Here is a 22019-nt window from a genome sequence, read left to right as displayed (position 1 = left end):
TATTCAGAGGGGTTAGATTCTTTGTTAACTGTGTTATGAAGCTACTTTTGTTTCTAATACCCTCAGTTTTCTTCTTTTCTATTTTTGCTTCTGCTTTCTACTTTGGAAAACAGAACAGACATCACTTTTAAGGAGAGCAAGTGTTCTGTGGCCCGGGATACATGACAGTGGGATTCATGTTGGGTGTTGGATGAACCACTTTCTGTGGCAGCAAGTAAGGCACAAATCTGTCTGCTTGGGCACAACATGTTTTTCTGATGAACCAAGCCTTGCATCTGGTCCCTTTGCCATGCCTTGACTTTTGCATTTTTTAAAAAGATGGCAAATAAATCATTTCTTTCAGATTGAATAAAAAATGGACCATGCTCCTTGGAAGCAGAAGACTTCTAGATAATTCCATGTTTGTACTATAAACTATACCAGTCAATGGCACATTCAGGTTTAGATTTGGGTCAGATTTATGCCCCTGAGAAAGTTCTATTTTTGCATGATTTAGACAAAAAAAAATGTGTCTGCACAGCGTTCCCCAGCCTAATTTATATGAAACGGGGACTCTGCCACCTGGGGTTTCGGGTCTGCTCTGTGAGACGTGTCTGGTATGTGACTAAAGGACCAAGCCAGCAGGAGGAGGAGGTGGTGGAGGGGGAAGAGAGAGCCCACTTGAAAGGGAGACGGCCATCCCAGCCAACTGAACGGGGCGTGCCGACCAGCTGGGAGGGAGGCCTCCACATTGTGTTTTTATTGTGGGCTGTTGTGTACAACCAGAAAGGCTCCCCCTCCTCAGGGCAGGCGCGTTGCTGTGATCTGTTTCTGGGGGCTGTGTGCATCCCAAGCAGCATCCAGTGCCTTCCAGACAGCCCTGGGTCGCTCCATTACCAGAGCCTGCATCTGAGACCCTTCTGAGCCCCACCTGCATCTGAGTGTGTGTGAGAAAGAGGACAAGCTGAGCATCTCTCATGTCACCATTCTCAGGACAACCGGACATCACTAGACCCATGGTACCCATCCTTTACCTAAACAAGTGATGTCTAAGCCTCTTCTAAGGATCCAGGCTGCCGTACGTGGCCATGTTCAGGGGTCACAGTTATAAGTCTCTCCATGGAATGGAAATGGAATCCCAGATCTGCACAGGCACAGACTTTGGGAGTGTCCTTGAAGGTTTCCAATGTAGTTTTTAACAACAACTTTATGGCAAGCACTAGTCTGAAGTTACATTGCTGGGAATGAGATCCAGTGATGAACAGATAGACAGACTGACACAATCCTTACACCAAAGAGGCTGACAGTATAGAAGGAAAGGGAACCTTGAATCCAATAATTACCTGTGTGTGACACTTAAGTGAACAGTTTAATCTATCATGGATATCTCCTTACTGGTAGGGGGTCGAGGGTGAGGGGGTGGGGGTGGGGTGGGGTGTGAGGACAGGACAATGAAGGATTTCCTAAGGAGAGCCATTTGAACTGAGAATTGAGGTAAGACCAGGAAACCTGAAATGGCAGTCCTGGAAGAAACCAGGATATCACCTATCTCAGGGGGAGCATCTTATGATCAGATAGGGACAATGACTGCCCAAGGACACTCTGCAAGCCAGTAGCAGGGTCACAGTAAGATTCTCCATACATTCAAGGAAAATGCTTAAACACAAGGGCTCTGCGTCAAAGCTCTACTCCTGATACCCCAATCTTCCTGATTAAGGGCTCATCAGTCTTTTAGTTTTCTCTCTTCATTTGTGGAGTAACAATCATGATAGCTGGAATGTTTTGAGACAATGTTAGGCTAAGTATGCACTGTGTTTGGACACAATCAATATTAGTTATTACAATGATTTATTCTTATTTGGTCTTTTGAAGCAACCCTATAAGATTTAGAGAAAAAGAACCACTCCCCCAAATATCCACTCACAAATCTGTTATTACAAACACATGAAGAAAAAGCCACCAAGGTAGCCCAAACACGCATGAGTGCACCCATTCAAAATATTTATTTATTAAGTCCTTCCTATGGTAAAGGTATTATTTGAAGTGAAAAAAAGACTCTGAAATTGGGACTCTGCCCTAGAGGTCGGGTTACCTATTTGAGGAGCACCCAGGTTTCAAAGAATCAGGTGTGAGAGCTGGAGGCCCACTAAGCCATCACCTGGATTGTTTACTTCATATGTGGGGAAACTGAGCCTAAGCCAGGAGGTGGGGGGAGGGGCAGATGGAGTCTTGAAGAAGGGTTTTCCCCTTGTCTTTCCCAGAAAAACAGAGGGGGCTGAGAGTTCTCAGGTACTCACCTAAGGTAACCATGGGGAGCGGGCATGGGGGTGCTCCTGAATGCATATTGTTCTTTTCTTTTTAAAAAGTTTATCTCTGATTTTGTTGTAGAGAGAGTATAAGCAATAATAAAAAGGACCAAGGGTTTTTGCCAGTTGAGATAAGGATAGCTGTACAGTTGACTCACATTGATTTCCTGTGTGTGTGTTACCTTCTAAGTTAATTCTACTTGGACTAACAGGTAGCAAGGGGGTGGGGGGGAGAGGGAGGGAGTGGAGGAAGTGGGGAGAAATGACCAAAACATTGTAAATAAATAAATAAATAAAAACTTTATTAGCATATAATAGTTTTATAGGGGGATATATTGTGAAATTTACATATGTGCTTACAATATATCTTAGTTAGATTTGACTTCTCCATTGTTCTCCCTCTTCTCCCCTTTCTACTTCTTAGAACAATTAAACAGGTTTCATTCTTCTATTTTCATATATGGATACAAAATACATTCACCATATTCACCCTCATTCCCTCTTTCCTTGTGCCCACCCACCTCCCACTGGTACCCACCCCCAGAAAAGACCAGTTTGACCTTCCTGTCCTTTCCTTATGGATGTTTCTAAGTGCCTCCCAGCACTTTCTTCTAACCTGGGTGTCTTGTATCAGTGGCCAGCCCTTCCCCCACCTCACAGAATGTGGTGGGTCTCTGGGGTAAATTATCTCAAATGGTCCTTGCCCATATGGTTATAATGCACGTTTTACTCTCTTAAGGGGGTATGATCCAAAGACCAAGCTGAATTCTGTACATTCTGGTGAAATCCACAACCTGAAGAAACCACCTAGAGACACACTCATCTGGCTTTTCCTCAGCCAGACCTGACCTAGCTGATGGTTTGAGGAGCTTCTTATCTTTCCTGGGGCCCAAACTGGTCATTTCCCAACAGCATGGCAGAGGACATTTTGCTTCTGATTTGTTTACTAATAATTTTCAGAGGCTGGACTGAGAGATCACCATTTTGGACTGAGGTGGTGGGGAGCTCAGGTCAGCCCGCAAGGGGCATGATGCTCTTCCAAAGGACCCACTCATGGAGCCAGCCTGCTCCTTGCCTCTCAGACAGTGTTTGGATCCTACTGAAATGGCAGAGAGCTGATTTGAGAGCCTGCACGATGCAGACCTTGGCTCCCTGTGTTGTTTTTGGGCAATTGCCGTGGAAGTCCTTCCTGTAATTAACCCCAGCTTCACGGACGCTGCTATTTGCACATCAGTCCCCTCCTAAATACCACCTCTGTGCCTTTATTCCCTGGGAAGATGAGTCACAGAAGGAGCTGCCTTATCTCAGCTCAATTTTTAACTAGCTTTTGTCTCCCGGAGATAGTGTGTGCGTGATACTCAGGACATGTCAAACCAGACTCTTCTTCCCTCTTTTCTTCAACTTTTTTTCTTAATAACATTTTCTTCCTTTCTGCTTTTATAATTCTTCCTCTCCCTCCCATAGTCTTTCATGCGTTCAGGATGTAAGGGACCCAGCATCAAAGCCTAGAGCCCTGACAAACCTCCTCCCCTATGGTAAGCACGCCCTTCCCCTGTCTGATCATTGACTCATAACCACAGAGCTTCCCAGGCCCAGGATGGGGAGGGGAAGGCTGAGTAAGCAGGGACCACGGTCTGCAGCCCCCAAGGAGACAAAAGTTGGATTTGTTGAACAGGACTTTTTTCCCCGCTTTGGGGATAATTGTTCATAACAATCTGAGCTCACACAGGTTTAGGGAGGGGGGTGAGGGGGAGGCCCCTCCCCACCTCCATTCCTTCCACTGGCCACAACTCCAACCAAGTGAGACTCATCTGGTCAGGTTCCAAAATCCCAAGGTCAGGCCAGTCTTAAAGCACTCCCCATGCACCAAGACTTTCAATGGTGTTATTTAATTTACATGCCATTGAAGATCTATGCGTTAGGTGCCTACTAAGTGCTGGACTGACCTTGAATTGACAGATGACAGCCAAGGGCTTAAACACTGTGGAAGTTAATGTCCCTGTCTGTCAAGCCAGGCTTTACAGGCCTAAGACAGCTTGGAGCTCCCCCCACTGCCCAGAGCCTCCCCCTCTTCTGTCTCCATTATGGATGAATGGGAATCACATCTGTTTCTTTTCTTGCTGGAAACCAAGAGGCAAAGAACCTAAAATGGGGACAGACCAGCACACCTGGGTGGTCTTTAAATTAAAAAAAGTTTTTTTCTTTTCATTCTCAATACTTTTCATTGCTCTCTGCCCCTTTCTGTAGGGAGAAGTAGGGTGTAGTAGGGGAGGGCTCTCATGGGTACCTCAGAGCCCTCCATTTTCCTACCTCCTTTCTGGTCTTCCAGATATTGCTCTCCACCATGAGTCCAGCACTGGATTCCTCACTGGGCAGACCAAGCATGTCAGGGCACAGGCCCTGGTAGAAGTGGGGATGAGGGGCAGGGAAATAAGGAAGTAGCCATTCTAATTTTAGCCTAAGTGTATGATTCTTTCGAAGATTAAATTGTTTACGTAATGGTTTGTATAAATAATTTTAAGCCTAGGATCTGAAGTCAGACTGTCTGGGTTGAAATCTCTATTTTGTAGCTGTGCCTCAGTTTCCCCATCTGCAAAATAGGGACAAGGAAAGCTCTTCTTCACTGGTTTGTTGGGAGGAATAGTGAGGTAGTGTGTCCAGCTAGGTATTGGCTCTGTTCCTGGTGACAGCCTATAATGGTTTCTCTCTGTCATCCTGGCCCACATTGAGGTACCTCTCTCTGATCATTGTTTTCTCTCCTTGAGTGACCAGGACTCATCTATGACTTCACTCAGCATTCCCTTTATTATTTAAAATGACAAAGTAAGGAAGAAGTCTCCCCAAATCAGCCATTCTCCTGGAGTCAGGAGGCTCAGGATTTCTTGGGCTAGGATTACCAGGGAAGTATAAGTATGCCGACACTTTGCAAGGGATATACTTATACTAAACAGTTACCTATTAGTTATCTGAGATTGAAATTTAACTTGGCACCCTGTATTTTCATACAAAATACAAACCTGTTACCTCTACCTGGAGATTTTCTTCCCTGGTGAATGGTCAGCTGTCTTGCATCCTTAAAGTGGACAGCTAGACTCCTGGAGCTGGCTCTGAACAGGAATATTCAAAAACTCCAGAGTGGATGAAAAGAGAAATGGGTATCACCGGAAGCTCAACTCTTCCCCATTTCTTACAAGTTAGTGAGAGAGCTGCCCATGGCTAGCAAAGAGGAAAAAAGAATATATCTTCTGGAGGCTTTGGAGAGAGAAAGAGAGAGAGAGAGAGATTTAGAGAGAGGGAGAGAGAGAGAGAGAGAGAGAGAGAGAGAGAGAAGCAGGGTCCATGGGAGTAATCCAATTAATCAATTAGTGACTTCTATGTATCTGAGCTGTTTTGATAGGTCCTATGAACTATGTGATGTATAACATATATGCCTTTCATTTTTGTATAAACATAACCGAGTTGAGCCAAATGGTTAAAATGTTTGGCACAATTCACAGAAGGTTTCCAAGTTTTTTTTGCTTAGTTAACTTTTTTCAGCTACTGAAAGTTCTAATTCATTCGTGCACAGGAGAGATTAAGAGGAGGGAGTAGGGATAGAGCTCAGGGAATTTTAGCCTGCTTGTCTTTTAGAATTTGCGAAGAGAACCATCCTGCGAGCCCGACTAGGCTTTTTTGTTGTTCATATGTGAGGGTCAGCTGATAAGAATTACTATTATTACTTTTCATTGTGAGTAAAAAGGCAAAATTACTGTCTTATCAGAGATTTATTAAGAATGTTCGGTTTATAATGATGATTCTTACTGAACTGAACCAAATTACAATTCACTGGGCTACAGTGAGTGTAGCTTGAGTAAGAAATTTGTTTAGAAAGTGTGTTTGTGTTTCTTTTTCTCCTCCAAAGAGAGTGAAAAGAGAAATTGAGTCTCTGGACACAACAGTGGCATGATTCAGATCCCAGTATTTATAGAGGCAAATTAGGGGATGCACCAGCATGCTAATGTAGCAGACACTAACCCAAAGGGGGATGGAGAGAGACATGACTCCAGGGGAGGGTCAAACGTGCCTGGAGACCCAAGGAGGGGCCTTTGGGAGTGAGCAGCCTCTGGCCTACTAATCTATACAGAAGGTTCTAGCCACTTTGCAAATGTTCTTTTCCTCTTTTATTTGCAAAAGTACTGGGAAACATATAGAAATAAATTTTTCTACTTGTTTACAGGAGTAAGTCCTCATCAAATACCCAGAATAAATAAGTAACTATATAAATAAGTGAATGAATGAGGTCATAATTTCTTATTAAGATCTCTAGATGAGCAAGCTAGGAAATATTTCACCAAAATTAAAAATTCCAATCTATGATTAGAGTTGCTGGATGATATTTCAACCACTTGGTGCCTAATCTTTCTAAAGCAGGCGTGAGTCCCTTTCTTATTAGTTTCACTGCTTCCCTTTAAAAGAATAAGAGATGAAGTTGCAGGCTTAAGTTTGTGGCATGGCAGGAAGTCAGTGACAAGCTGAGAGATTAAAAGAACTGGGACTTGAAGGGAAAAATCTATGGGAGTCACTTTTCATGGAGACTATTTCTAATACATATGCAGCAACCAAGACCAACAATAATATAATTTACACTTGCCCCTTTTACCTACACGAAAAGTCACTTTGTTTTGCCTCATTGATTAGCCTGACGATGCATCCTATTATGAATTATAAAGTGGTTGGTTATAAAAGCATCTGCTCTTTCCTTCATTTATCTTCTTCTAGGGTTTTTGGTGCACTTCAAGGCAAGGCACCAGATCACCTGCAGCGTGGGTCACCCCTCCCCCATACCAGTTTAAGACTGTTTTTTAAAAACTTAATTACCACAAGATGGGATCTCCCTCTGTCAACAAGTCTTGGAACCTGCTGGCTCACCCTTCTCCCTCTGACCCAGGGCCCATCTTTTTTCTTCTCAAATCCTATCTAATTTTTGCATTTCCTGATTTTTATCTTGGGAAAACAAAAGCCAGCTGCAATCAGTCAAGGAAACAGCTCAGGGATGCTGGCAGGTAGAAAGGTCTTGCAGGTTTTCAGCCTCTGATTGTGAGAAGTGAGATATCGAGGTCAGGTTGCAGTGACTTGTACACCTCCCAGTCCTCTCCTTACACATGCGCACACACACGTGCACACACACACACACACATCTCTTTTTCTTGCCTCTTGTCTAGTGTCCTCTTCTCTTTCCACAGCTGTGTTTCTAATCAGCAGAAGATACATCTTGCTTGCAGTCAACACTCCTTTTCTCTGGCATTCTTAACCTTCTATCTTATGCATGGATCACTGGATAGCTTAGAAATGCACGGACACAAAGGAGTAGCTGACACGCGAGGTTTGACGGCCATAATGGCTGTTTATAAGCCTAATCCATCACGTTTAGTGGACACCTCCATTTTTGTCCCTCTGAAAAGGTATAAATAATAAAATGGGATAGCTCCAGCTCAGAGGTGCCTTGGTAAATATTTTAACTATTTACAAGATCGCACCACCAACAAAGGCAGCATCTGTACCTCACAGAGGGGCCCCAGTCATTAAGAGAGACCCAGATGGTCCCTACCATTCAAGTCACAATAACATTGCTTGATGACAGACCTTTTGTCACATGGCTTACATTTTTTTCCATATCACATTGTGATATTCTGAACTTGTTCTCCTTTTGCTCCACGGGTCCCCAGCAACCCTTCTAAAGAAAATCTCTCTAAATAGCCTTTCCACTAGGAGAAGAATGAGGCTTTGGGGGGACATGGCAAACGTATGTTTCAAAGCCCAATTCAGAGACAAGTCTGAACAATTATAAACTGGGCCATCTCAAAGTCCAAATATTGACATGGGCCCTCTCATTCTGTGGCCCAGTTCAAGGGTAGCATTGGGTAAACACCCAGTTAGGTCTTGAATATGCTGTGCCAGCTCACACAAGTGCATGAATCTGTCTCTCTTGCTTCAGTTTTACCCTTTCCTGCCAGCCACAGGCAGAGTGCGTGGGGTGTCTAGGAATCCTAAGGGTGCCGTTCGGGAGTTGAGGGTGTTTCTTCTTTGAGGACACTGTGCCTGACAATGGGGGTGCAGACTGGGAGTGAAGAGACTGTGACTTTTGAAATCTTCCAGCCACCCAAACTCCTTTCTTGTTTTGTGCATGGACAAATCACAGAGTCTGCAGTCTAGCCACTGTTGAAAACTTAAGGTGTTTTCAGATACCCCAAAAGTCAACGTTGCAGTTTTCCAAAGACGCCAAAGAGAAGTAGCAGGGTGAGGTGGTCCAGGAGCCTGTGTTTGGAGTCAGGGTAGATCCAGCTGAAGAATTTTGGTTCTATTCACACCAGCAGGAGGGCCCCTGGCACAGGGCTTCCTCGTGTTCATTGGTCTTCAGTTCTAGTTAGTACCATGGAGCAGTAACGACATGGGCTTCCTAGGGTGAGGATGGAAATTACAAGAGACAATACATTTAACGCAGGAGCTATAATTGATACTAACAAAAACTATCCTAAAGAGAAGGAATCTTTTGAATCTAGCACAGTGGTTTGAAGTTTGAAGTGTTCTCCAGGGAAAAACAAAAACAAAAACAAAAACAAATCCAAAAACACACTATTTCTCTTCCAAATGCTGTACTTAATTTAGGAGCTCCAGCTCTCCAAATTTGGTCAATAAAATTAACAGCTGCCTTTTGAGTGGGACATCACACCTCCAAATGAGCTCAAGCTGACCTGGTGATTGTCCTGAGGAATGTGAGGCTTACATTTCACAGCTCCTCGCCAAGGAATGAATGAATCGTAAACAAACGATCCTCGCTTCCCTTGTTCTGTGGCCCCCAATGCGGGGTGTGCTGCAAAGAAAAATATTTATCCTGTTTGTGTGGTGCTGGGTCCCTGAATGGCCTACCAATAAAACAACACCATAAAGGGCATTTCACAGCTGAACTTACAATTTAATAAACAGATGCAAACAGAAGGCCTTGGAGGTCAACAATTAAAACTACAGCAGCCTAAGCTTCTCCTCGAAATTCTCCTTGTCTATAAAGTGAGGGCCAGGCCCCCTGCAGCTGCGACAGAGAGGGGGAGGGGTGGGAAAGGTCTCCCAGCCCCTAGGAGAGGTGGACCTGTTGGCAATGGTTGTTCCAACAACTCCCTTTCTAGCAAGAGAGGGAAACTGAAAATAGATGAAATGCACAGACAATTGTGTTGCATGTCGATTTCTTTATTTTTTAAGGCAAGGAAATTAGGGAAAATGATCTGAATCTGGGGAGAATTACAGAATTGCTCTGTACAGTTGGTCTCAGAATGAGTTTTCTATTTAAATTTGAAAAGGTGGCGCGTGTGTGTGTCTGTGTGTGATGTTTGCACAATGGCAAAGCCACTGACAAAGGTGTGGAAAGTTTAGCAGAGTCACCTCTCTATACCCACGTCTTAATGCTATCCCCGGACCTCTCTAACTTCTGCTCAGATCATGTGTGTTCTACCTCACTCATGTGACCTCAGGATCTAAGCCATCTCTGCCTGCCTCAGTTTCCTCTTCTGTTAAAAAGAGGTGGTAATAGTACCCGGCTACAGGCTGCACTGTTGGGTGTGGATTCTATTAGGTTGTGCACATAAAGCTCTTGAGGTGGTATTTCCAAAAGCAATGACTCAAAATTGTTGTCTCTTGGGCTGGTGGAGTGGCTCAAGTGGTAAAGCATCTGCCTAGTAAGCGTGAGGCCCTGAGTTCAAATCCCCATATTGCCAACCCCCCCCACAAAACCTTAGGGAGTTGCTTTCTGCAGGGGGTGGGGTTGGGGTTCCCCTGTGGCAGACTGCACTCACCTGATGTGACAATGTGTTGAAGACCTGTACCCTCCTGTCCTGACAAGGACCCTCCCCAAATCCCCAAAGCTAATGCCTACAACCTCCCTACATTCCTTTGCTGATAAGGGGGGTTATGAAGGATGGCCTTCAAGATAACCCTTGGCTGTGGGGCAGACCTCCCGCCAGGACCTGGCCTCATCTGGCAAGTGGAATGGAAGGCGTCCTGTGTCATTGGGGTGGCCATCCCATGCCCTTTCACATCAACCTTAGGACCCCAGGGCCACTCTGGGAGTCCCTAGTATGAATGACTGGTGGGATGGGTCTGATTTATGCAGTTAGATGTTTCCTAGACTCATTTTCCTCACACAGGGTGGCACGGACTTTGAGCTTGAGAAATCATGGAAGTACTTGGCGTTCAGGGACTTCCAGTTGTGCTGGGGACTCCCACACTGCCTTGCAGCAGGAGGAGCTCAGCTTTGTTTCATGCTTACTTGGCCTCTCTCCCTTTTGGTTTCCTTACCTTGACCCCTCCACTCTTAATATCCCCTGAGAGAAACGAGGAAATACAAACAGCTTTGTTAGGAATTTCAGTGTCCCCTGTGTTCTTCCCATGTCAAAGACTTACAAACCCTTCTCTGTATCTAGTTTACTAATATTAAGAAGAGATCTCTTCTCTCCTCAGTTCAAGCTGCCTGGGGCTGATAGTATTATTAGAGTATCTTTGGTGACAGAAGAGACAGACGTTCAGAGTAGAGGGAGAACCCTGCCAATTACTTCATTAAACAGAAAAACTGGACATTTTTTTTTTTTACCCATAACTTTTATTTTTTCATTACTAGAGCTGAACTTTAAAAAGCCAATAATAGTGAAATGCAAATGTCATACACAGAAGGATAAAAATGCATAGCTTGACAAATAATTATAAAGTAGGTTCCTGAATAATCACGACCTAGGCCAAGATCTAGAAATCTCCATCTTCCTTGTTGCTATTTTCTGAAAAGGACACCCAGAATAGAAAGAGCCAGTATTTCAACTTTTCTGACAATTGTTTTCTTCCCTTACTTTATACACTTTCTTCCTTTATCTTAGGATTTTACTACCTGAGTATCCATGACCCTGTAGTTTTGCGACTGTCACAACAGTAGCTGTATGTTGCACTTGTTCTTTTGTGTTTCCCTCCCTTTGCTCAGCATCAGGTTTGCAAATGGCCCCATGCTGCATGTGTTCCATGCTGGGACTGCACCTTGACTGATTGTTCCACTCCAAGTTGGTTTCTAGTTTTGCTCTGGTAAGCAGATTTCAAAAATTCGTCACACCTCTGACTATCCACACCCTTCACCAGGTGGCTTAGTGAGACTCATGAAAAAAAGTGATGGTATCCAGATGAAGGCCATGGTCAGGAAGCCTCGAGTGCATCTACATATTCTCTTGCCCTTCTGTTGTCACCAAGAAATGGACACAGGCACACTAGGCTGCAGGTGCCAGGAGGAGGCCGGGACAGGAGGCACCAAGGAGACCTGCAAGGCATGTGCCCTAGGACCCGTCGAGCCCCAGGAGTGCACAGGAGAACGTGAGGAATGTCGTGTCATCTTTTATTGGTTGGCTTGCTTACTGTAACTTGCTTGCAATTTTTATTTCTTTATTTTACATTTGAAACTTTCAGTTCCTTGTTTTCATTTCTGAATCCTTCCATAGAAAAAAGTGTCTGGAATCCAGGGTTCCAACTGATGGGCTCTTAGGACAAATTTAGTCCTTAGACGTATTTTATTTAGCCCAGAGAGCTTACCCCACTACAGACGAATGGATCATTGTGCATTTATACACAATGGAATTTTATGCAGCCATGAAGAACGAAATGTTATCATTCACTGGTAAATGGATGGAATTGGAGAACATCATTCTGAGTGAGGTTAGCCTGGCCCAAAAGACCAAAAATCGTATGTTCTCCCTCATATGTGGACATTAGATCAAGGGCAAACACAACAAGGGGATTGAACTTTGATCACAAGATAAAAGCGAGAGCCCACAAGAGAGATATGAGGATAGGTAAGACACCTAAAAAACTAGACAGCATTTGTTGCCCTCAACGCAGAGAAACTAAAGCAGATACTTTAAAAGCAATGAGGCCAATAGGAGAAGGGGACCGGGAACTAGAGAAAAGGTTAGATCAAGAAGAATTAACCTAGAAGGTAACACACATGCACAGGAAATTAATGCGAGTCAACTCCCTGTATAGCTATCCTTATCTCAACTAGCAAAAACCCTTGGTCCTTCCTATTATTGCTTATACTCTCTCTTCAACAAAATTAGAGATAAGGGGAAAATTACCCAGTTTCTGCTGGGTATCGAAGGGGTGGGGGGGAGAGGGAGGGGGTGGGAGGGTGGCAAGGGAGGAGGTGGGGGCAGGGGAGAGAAATGACCCAAGCCCTGTATGCACATATGAATAATAAAAATATAAATAAATAAAAATAAAAATGTGTTGTGCCCTCATGAAAAAACAACTCACAGAAACGAAATTAGGCATTTTACTTAAAAAGTCAGATTTGAAGCTTTACTGGAATCATCAGAATATTTAGTTAACACTGGCCTTGAGTGACTCCAGCATGGAGACAGCTGAGGGACACTCACTGTCCCTTCTTGATGAGTCCAGAACTCCCTCTTCTCTGTTCTCCCCAATACTGAGACCAAGTGTGGGTTGTCGTTTTAATAGCACTTATGAAGCTGTTTTCTAATGATAAATATTTCTCTACAAAATTGGGACCATAAAAGAGACTGAAAGGGGGTTCTAATTTATTTGTCTAGCACCGAGGCTCTAGTAAAAGTCTGTTCAATGAGGAGCGTGCATTACACTTGCTCCATGAGTTCTCAGCTCCAAACCCCTAATGACTCCCCGCTGTGTATTGAATGAAGTCCAAATCTCTTCTCTTGCCATTTGATCCCTTCCATCTCAATGTCAACCTCCCTTACAGCCACACACCTCCTACCCTAGATAGCTGTGAATCTTAGGTTTTAGAAACCCTGTGTGTATCAAACGCTTGGGACCTTCTGAGTCACACTGCTCATTCCACTGCTCCTTATTTTGGTCCACGTGTTTCCTCTTCCTAAAATGCCTCTCTCTCTCTCTCTCTTTCCTTTCATGTCTTCTGGTTTTTAGATAGGTTCTCACTATGTTGCCTACACTGGTCTTGAACTACTTGGCTTAAGTGATCCTCCCATCCCAGCCTCCCACATAGCTGGAAGCATAGGCAGGCATCTCCACACCCAACTTCCATCTTTCTTAAGTGTCATTTGTCTGTTATCCCTCCTTAAGATGCTGCTCATCTGCTAAGGATTAAACCAAATGTGTCTGCTTCTACAACGTCTTCCCTAGATCCCAATTAACATCATGTTAATTGTCTGAGCTCTTTGGTATCATTACTTTTATGTGCTAAGATTTCAAAAACTAATTCCTTCTCTCTGACTTATGATCCTACACAAAATAACAGCTGGTATTCTGCTGAGTTCTTACTCTATGCCAGTCACTATGCTACGCCTGCCCTCGCGTGTGCTCACATAATCTTACAGCTGCTCCCTAAGACAGACGGGATGATTATGCCCATTTCACGGATGAGGAGACTGTGATCAGAGTAGCTCAAGGTCAAGGCCATATAAGACATGGAACTGAGATTTTCATCCTGGCATTTTGACTTCTGACTCCAAATTGCCTCCCTAGCCTCCTCTACCATATGATCAGTTAGGAACTGCATATCACTTAACATCCTTTTCTCACTCCACCCTAGCACAGTGTTTTAAACATATCGGTGAACGTAGAATCACTGGCATGGAAAACTGTGACTATCCATTTACCATCTCATTTTTTTTTCAGCTGTACTGGGGTTTGAATTCTGAGCCTCATACTTGCTAGGCAGGCATCCACAGCTTGAACCATGCCTCCAGCACTTCTATGCTTTTTTTTTTTTTTTTTTGGTAGGATCTCACATTTTTTTCTCCCAGGGCTGACCTCAGATCCTGTTCCTTCTATCCACATCTCTTGCATACCTGGGATTACAGTGTATACTACTAAGCCTGTCTTATTTGTTCAGATGGAAACTTGCTAACCTTTTTCCCAAGCGTTCCTCAAACCTCTATCTTTATCTCTCTATCTCTTGTGTAGCTGGAATTATAGATATGAGTAGCCATGCCCTGCCCTTACTATGTCACTTTTCTTTTGGAAAACTACTACTTTATTTCCCAGGCCTTTGTTGGTTGTTTTGGGGTAGATATCTGAGGCATCCTAGCCAATCATTGCTCTCTAATCTCCTGCGACACTGGGTCGCACTGGCATTGGACAATTGGTCTGAGCTGAGCCAATCAGAATCTTTCCCTGAGACTTTACAATGTGTAACCAAGAAAAATCAGCCATCTTCTTGAGTCCTTAGAGCTGGGATAGGTGAAACTTGAAACTTCTTGGCTGCAGATAAGGAAGCCAGGCTGTAGATAGTGAAAATGAAAATAGGCAAAGAAAGCTTAAATATAAAGTGGGTGAATTTTTAAGCAGCATTCAAATCACTATTTGTTACTGATGCTGTCTCTAAATTAGGCTCCTTCCTTGCCCTTCCTTTACTTTGGATGGACAACCTTTCTGGAATCCATGAGCCAATATATTCTCTTTTGTGATTAAACTAGTGCAAATTGCACTTCCATTACTTCTAACTGAGACAGCCATCCATGCAGAAACAGAGTGTGGACCCAGATATAAAGAAAACACATCATGTATTTATTTAATATTACAAATGTTTGAGGCTTGTGAGTTTAAAAAATTAATAAAAGGGCTGACGGAGTGGCTAACGTGGTAGAGCACCTACCTAGCAAGAGTGAGGCCCTGAGTTTAAGCCCCAGTATCACAAAAAGTAAAAAATTAAAAAGTTGAAAAGTGAGTAAGACTCTTGCTGTGAGGTCATGGTCACAAATAATTAGAATTTCCTATTCATTTCTTAATATTCAGTCCCCATAACTGGCACATAGGAAGATTTCATGCGTGTTTGTTGAATCACTAGATAAGACATCTGAATTAATGGGTATCAGCTAAATGTGAGGGGCAAAGGAGAAAGGTAAAAATTCTACAGGAGTGGAGAGGCACAGCTGGTTCAGGCCAGGTTTCCCACACGAGGGTCTTTATTTGGGTTGAGCCTTGAAAGATATGTAGGTGTTAGGAAGGCAGAAAAGGCAAAATGTTTGGGTGACAGCTAGAGGCATAAGGAACATGGTGCATTTCAGAAACCAAAGGTGCTCTGTAAGTCTGGGTATTGCTGTCAGAGAAGTCTGGAGGAAGAGACTGGTGAGGCAGGCTGGGCTGAGTAGTGCAAATCAGGGAGACAGGGTATTTCCATAAGCTCATTAGTGACACTGTGTTCAGGTGACAAGTATGATTTAGTATAAACCTCCCAGGATGTACTGCCCTAAATGCGAGTGCATCTTTTTGAAATTTATTACGTGACGTTAACAGGCTTTTTCTCAGCTTTGTTGTGACCATGTTCAGGTTTTACTTCCATCGTGGTCCTTGGAGTCGGGGACAGTCCATCCTAACCCCATTCTTCCTCTCACTTTCTCCAGAGACTTACCATTGTTGCAAGAAAGCTCCTGGCTCTCATCCCCTACAACAGAAAGCCATTTTGCCTCCAAGGTTTTAACAGGGAAATTTCCATGCTCTGAGGACCCGTAAAAAAGAGATTCTGCCCCAAAGCTATTTCCTTGATTCTCTGCATTATCTATTAAATGCAATTTGAGAATTCTTTAAGAATTGGACTAGCGGAGTGGCTCAAGTGGTAGAGTACCTGCCTAGCAAACGTGAGGCCCTATGTTCAAATCCCAGTATCACCACCAAAAAAAAAAAAAAATTCTTTAGGAACAGGGGAATCCTGTAATATGGTAAGGATACACCAATAGTAACATTTCAAAGTCCTCGGGAAAGAATCCTTTTCTCTAAAAAGCTCACAGTCATGTTGGGAAGACAAGATCAGTATCAAAGTCTCCCCATGATAGTCTCATTTGCTTTTCTAAAATGTTTACAAGTAGATTAAAAAGCACTTTTTGTCTGTATTCTTACACGTGTCCTCAGCAGTGCAGTGGATGGCGTTGGTGATTGTTGTACATTAGGGAGTGGCTGAAGAAAGGCAATATTGCACCCAACCGCTTAATTCCATACTTCTTAGCCTATCAGATATTTGCTAAGTTTTGCTGAAAACAAAGGGAAGGTAATGGCTCATCAATGCCTTGTGCCTACTGTCTACATCCACACCACAGGACTCAGGGTGACAGAGCAACTACCCTCTGTGTATTAGCAGCACAGATGCTTACCCTGGAACTTGGGTACTATCACCTGAACAGTTTAGTCTAATGGGAGGTGGATGTGTGCATGCCCTTGGGTATCGCTGTGGCTACGGCAAAGCCACTCCCAGAGAGGCTCACTGTGTCAGGACGAGGTTTAGCTGACCCACAAGGCCCTGTGCTGAAAAGTGCTTATCATACTGTGCACAGACTGTGGATGCTGCTGCTGGGGAGATGTCTAACAAAACTATGTCAAGGGCTGGAGAAGCCCACCAGACTCAGACTGAATTGTCTTTCTGTTTTGCTCCAAGGGAGCTGAGAGATTGACCATTCTAGATTGTTCTCTGAAGAGAACATTCTAAAAATGTGAAAGCTGAGGGACTTAATGTCTAAAGATAATTCTAATATTGTGGATTTTTTGACAATTTATTGAGCAACGTTACATGCTGGGCTTTGTGGTATGCAGTAGAGATGGACTATCTCATTGAATTAAAATTCCCCCATCACCAACAGCCCCATGCCCTATGCTCTTTTTGGAAAACTGTGAAGCTCAGAGGAGGACCCATATGCAGACTGTGCATTTTTTGGTTCCTGTCTAGACCATTCAACCAAAACTAAAATAGTTCAACTGAACAAGGAGCTAAGCTAGAGGGAGTTGAAGTAGGGGAAAGGCAAGGCTTGGGGAGGGAAAGAGAACAGAAAACTTAAAGATTGTGGGAAACAAATTGCATAAGGGATGGTAGATAAACAAGGCAGTAGTTTCAGTGTCTCTCCCCATGACCCAAATCACACAGACCTCAGGAGTACGTGTTGTTTCTGAGGCAGGGAAAGGTGTTCATTCTCCAGCCAAAGGAAGGGTCTCTTGCCAAACATCCTGTGCTCATCTTACTAAAAGGCCACAGTGGGGTCCACATGGGACTCACCATTATCCAAAGAAGAATGTCACCCTGGATGACATGTTTGTACAAGTCAGAGGAGTATGTGCTTGATATGAATTATCTTCCTTAATGACTCTCAGAAGCATGTGCCCAAAACATTCCCATGGCACCCACAGGGAAACTGAGGTTGGGAGTTCAATGACTTCCTAAGGTCAACAGCTCAAAGGTTGAGTTAGGTTTCAGGATTAGAAGTCATGTTTTCTGACTTTAATGCTATCATTAGTAACTAGTCATTGGAAATTAATGCTCTTGAATCCTGAAAAATTCCACTTAGCTCACCTGTTTCCAAGTCACGAGGCAGGAAAAAGGGCAGAGTCTTGGCAGAAAATGAAGTGGGTGGTCAATTAGATAGTGCGTGGCTTCACCCCATCTTGTTCATGTCATATGGAGACTCTCAGAGTCATTGGTGACCCAGTTGTTCAAGGACAAGACAAAACGGCAGACAAGTCCTTAGAACTTGGGAGTCTCCCAGGTCCTACACACCCCAGAGCCTCCAACAGACGAGGTATGGGGACTTTGGGAGTGGTTCTGGGCACAGGCAGCCTCCAAAATTTTTAGTGAGAGAAGCTGAAGTCAGAGAAGGCCAGTGAGTTTCCTACAGGGCCCCAGGGAGAGAGCAGGGACCCCTCTATGAAGCCAGATGGCCCCATACCCAGAGCAGTGCTCTTTCTGCTGGGTCATCTTCCCCCACTCCTGTGACATTACTCATGGTAGAAACAGACCCTGACCCTCTGCCTTCCCAGAGGCTTTCTCTGACAAATTTGACTTTATGGTTTTGAGGAATGAAAGGAGAGCTTCAAGAAGTTAAATATTTGTAAACTGAAGTTCTCTGTTGTTCTAGCTTAACCCCTGCTGGATCTTTTGGTTGCCCTAAGAGGTTCATACACCACTTCCATAGAGAAGAAGGCCGATCTGGTGATAATAGAAGTGTTTAGAGCTATGTCCAATGGAACAAGCAAAGAAAAAAAGAAACCCTTAAAGTCATGTTAATTTGAGTGGGTACAATTCTTAGTGTCCTTCCACATGTGTGGTTTTTAAAAAATTCTGTTTATGAGTTCACATATGTGTGATGATGCTGGACCCATTGTTCACTGAATCATATTGGAGCTCCAATATGTGTAGGGATTGAAGACACAGCAATTGTGTTAGTCCCTTTTCTGTTAATATAATGAAATACCAGAGGCAGAGTAACTTACAAAGGAAAGAGTTTTAGTAGCTCATAAATCTGGAGGTTCTAAGAATTGGCCCTAACATTAACTTGGTTGTGGTGAGGACCTTAAGGCAGATGACAGCAGTACATGTGAGAGGGGGAGGTCATGTGGTGACACAGGAAGCCAAAGAGTGACTCAGGGGCGAGGCTCTGGCTTTTTTAACAACTCATTTATGTGAAAACTAACACGGGTCCCAAGAGAATGACCTTAGTCCCTTCCAAAGGCACAGCCCCAATGACCTAAGGGCTTCCCATTAAGCTCCACCTCTTAAAGGTCCCACCACTTCTCAAAATTGCCACACTGGAGAGGGAGCTTTCAACATATAAACCTTTGGGGACAACCCACATCTGAACCATTGTAACAGTGCAGTCCCATCCAGTGCAGTCACACTGAAGACTGGCTTCATCAGGCTCTTTGCTTCATGGAGTGGAAATTGGCCTAGGAACATGGACAGCACGGGGCTCTCCCAGAACAAGACATGGGCAGGACCAGGGTTTGCAAGCCAGGACAGACGTCCTTCAGTCTTTTCTTCCAGGCTGGTGGAGTGTCTCATTTTTTTTTTTCTCCATCGTGTTTCTTTAGTCTCTTTTTTCCTATAAATTCTATTAGTCAATCATCTCTGTCTTAAATAAGAGAGCATTTATCTATGTCAGGAGGGCACAATAACTTTGTCATTTTTCATTCAGTCCAAACTGTGACTAATTTGGGTCACCCTCACTGTAAAGCAGGGACAGTGGAGCATGCAGCTTGACATTTGCAGGTACTGGGACTTCCCCTATTTTCACTTCCTGCCAGCCCCTCTCTGTCCGATGCCCAGGCAGGGGCACTTCCTTGTGGGAGTGAGGATGGGGTTATTAGAATGAAGCACTGGCACGTTTCATTCAGGAGGAAAGTCGATTTGATTATGCACAGGTTGCTTAGAAAGTGTCGGCTTTGCAGCAGGGAGCTCTGTACTAGTTCCATGAGCTTATGGCTAAGGCCTTTTGATTGCTTGCTATGGCTGGGCAGGATTCTCAGCATTATCCCCCACATATTGGCTCAGTTAATCCTCATTATGAGCCAGTGGGATGGATGGTACCATTTGGGGCTCCCCCTTACAACTCAAGAAATGAGGAGCAAGGAGCTTCCTCAACTTGCCCAAAGCAGAGGTGGGATTTGAACCTTGGCAGTCCAGCTATAGAGCCTATTTTTAACTGCTGTTCTGCAGTAGGGAGTCTGTGATACAGATAGTGTGCTGTTTGCCTAGCATATAGCACTTTGCAGACATTGTCTCATTAAGTCTACACAAAAGCCATGACTTCAGTCAGAACCGACCTCCAGATCCAGAAACTGAGGCTCATCTGTGGAAACCAAGGTTCAGTGGTTCCTCTCATGTTACAAAGCTAGCCATGATGGCTAAGTGCATGGACTCGAATCTAGCCTCTAGCCACAGTACCATTCTTGAGCTTAGTCCTGGATTCAGACCAGAGTCCTAGCAGAGAATGTGCTACAGAATGAATTGTCACAAAAGAACAAGAAGTTTTAAAGGCTTTGAAAGAGCAAAGCAAACAGTATGTTGAAGACAATTTCTGCATAGAAAAGCATTTGAAAATGCGCGCACATGCACCCCAACCCCTCCAACTCCTTTACGATCTATCTGAGATCCATGCATCAGAGAAAAAGAATCTGGTAGATATTGAGCAAGTTACAAGTTCCCAACAACCGAAAAGAGTTTACCTTCCAGCCCATCATTGTCAGCAAAGCAAATACAAATTTGCCCTGGAGCAAAAATCACTTGCAGAAAATCAGGAAGAATAAGATGGACAGTAAGTTATGAACATAAAACTCTTTGTACCTGACCCAATTAACCTCGAGCCAAGGCAACCCAGTGCCTCTAAGCTATTCATTTAAGGGTTTTACGATTTATAGGCAGCCTCTCTCAGGGGAGGTCCCGCCTGGCTCCGATTCCACATTTCACAGCACCACATGTGCGAGCCTGCTGCGTCACAGCTCCACGCTTCAGCCTAGACCAGAAAATGCTCATTTCCCAGGCTGGGGTCTCTGTTCAGCAGTGTTTCCCTCCAAGCGGTGGGGAGGGTGCAGGGGAAGGCTGTGCCCTGAAGCTGTCTGTTCCACTCTTGGGACAGGGCAGGGAGTGGGGACTGCTCCATCTTTAAGATTAAGTCTTCATATCAGGTACACAAGAATGTGAGCATCTGGCATTGTGATAAAGTGAAATCAAAGTCATCATTGCTACCTTCAGCAGCAGGGACAGCATCTGTGTGGGCACAGATAGAGTTGGGACAGGGAGTTTGTTCTTCAGGCATAATGTCACTGTGGCCAAAGAGAATTGGGCAAAGTGGAGGAGCAGAGCAAAGCAGTGACTACAAGGGTGTGAGTGAAGGTCTGGACTGGGGCCAAGGTTGGGTAGAGAAGAGACTGAGGCACTCAGACTACAGCAGACCCCACCTGGCATGCTGAAAAGGCAGGTGGGTGGCTAAGGACATAGAGAACTTTGAAGCCCAAACAGAAGCATTCAAGCATGATGGGTTAGGCAAGAGGGAGACATGGGAGGCTCTTGACAAGGACAGGAAGGCCTTCAAATTGGAGAGGTCAGTTTGTTGGTAGTGTGTGCCTGGGTTGAAGGCGTGAAGGCATGGGGCATGGGGCTGGAGTGGGAGGAGGAGGATGGCAAGTGCCAGAAACCAGGATGCTGGCGAAAGGCTGTCATTGTAATCCAGAAAAGAGGGTCAAGACCTTCAGGCAGAGAGAAAGAGGCATCAAAAGAAAATTGTCTGGACCTAGTAAGAGTTGAACATCCAGGAGGACCGAGACCCAGTCTTGTTTTATGGTGGAGATCTGGGGAAATTATGCTCTCAGATTTAGTCTCTGGGGATAGCCAACTGAATTAAATAGCAAAAATGGAAAAGCCAAAAAGAAGGAAGGAGGAAAGATGGGGCGAAAGGGTGAAAGTGGAGGAGGAGGGGAGAAGACTGGCAAGGAGGAGAGACATTATGCCTGGGGTCACCACCCTGTCTGTAAACTGATACAGGACAGAAGCCACACATGAGCTGTGTGGAGGAAGAGCAAGGAAAAACAAGACCAGTACAGATGGGCTAAATGATCAAAGTACATTATATACATGTTGTAAAAATATCACAACGAAATTCCTTTGTACAATTAATTTATGTTAATAAATTAAAAAAACTATCGGTAGACTACACTCCTCACCATAGCTTGTCCTCTTCCAATCAGTTGAAGACCTAAAGGCACAGAAAGGTTAAGTAGGAGGGAGCCACTCTTTCTGCTTGAGCTGGACATGGGTTTTTTCTGTTCTCAAATGAAACATTGGCTCTCCTGGGTCTCCAGCTTGCCAACTGCAGAGCCTAGGACTTCTCAGCCTCCGTGGTCAAGTGAATGAGAGTGAAATCCGTATGTATCCTCTATCATTGTATTTCTTTGGAGACCTCTGGCTCATACTTTAGATCTTTCTGG

This window comes from Castor canadensis, chromosome 15 (genome assembly GCF_047511655.1).
Source record: "Castor canadensis chromosome 15, mCasCan1.hap1v2, whole genome shotgun sequence".
NCBI classification, from domain to species: domain Eukaryota; kingdom Metazoa; phylum Chordata; class Mammalia; order Rodentia; family Castoridae; genus Castor; species Castor canadensis.
This window is presented reverse-complemented; position numbering follows the sequence as displayed.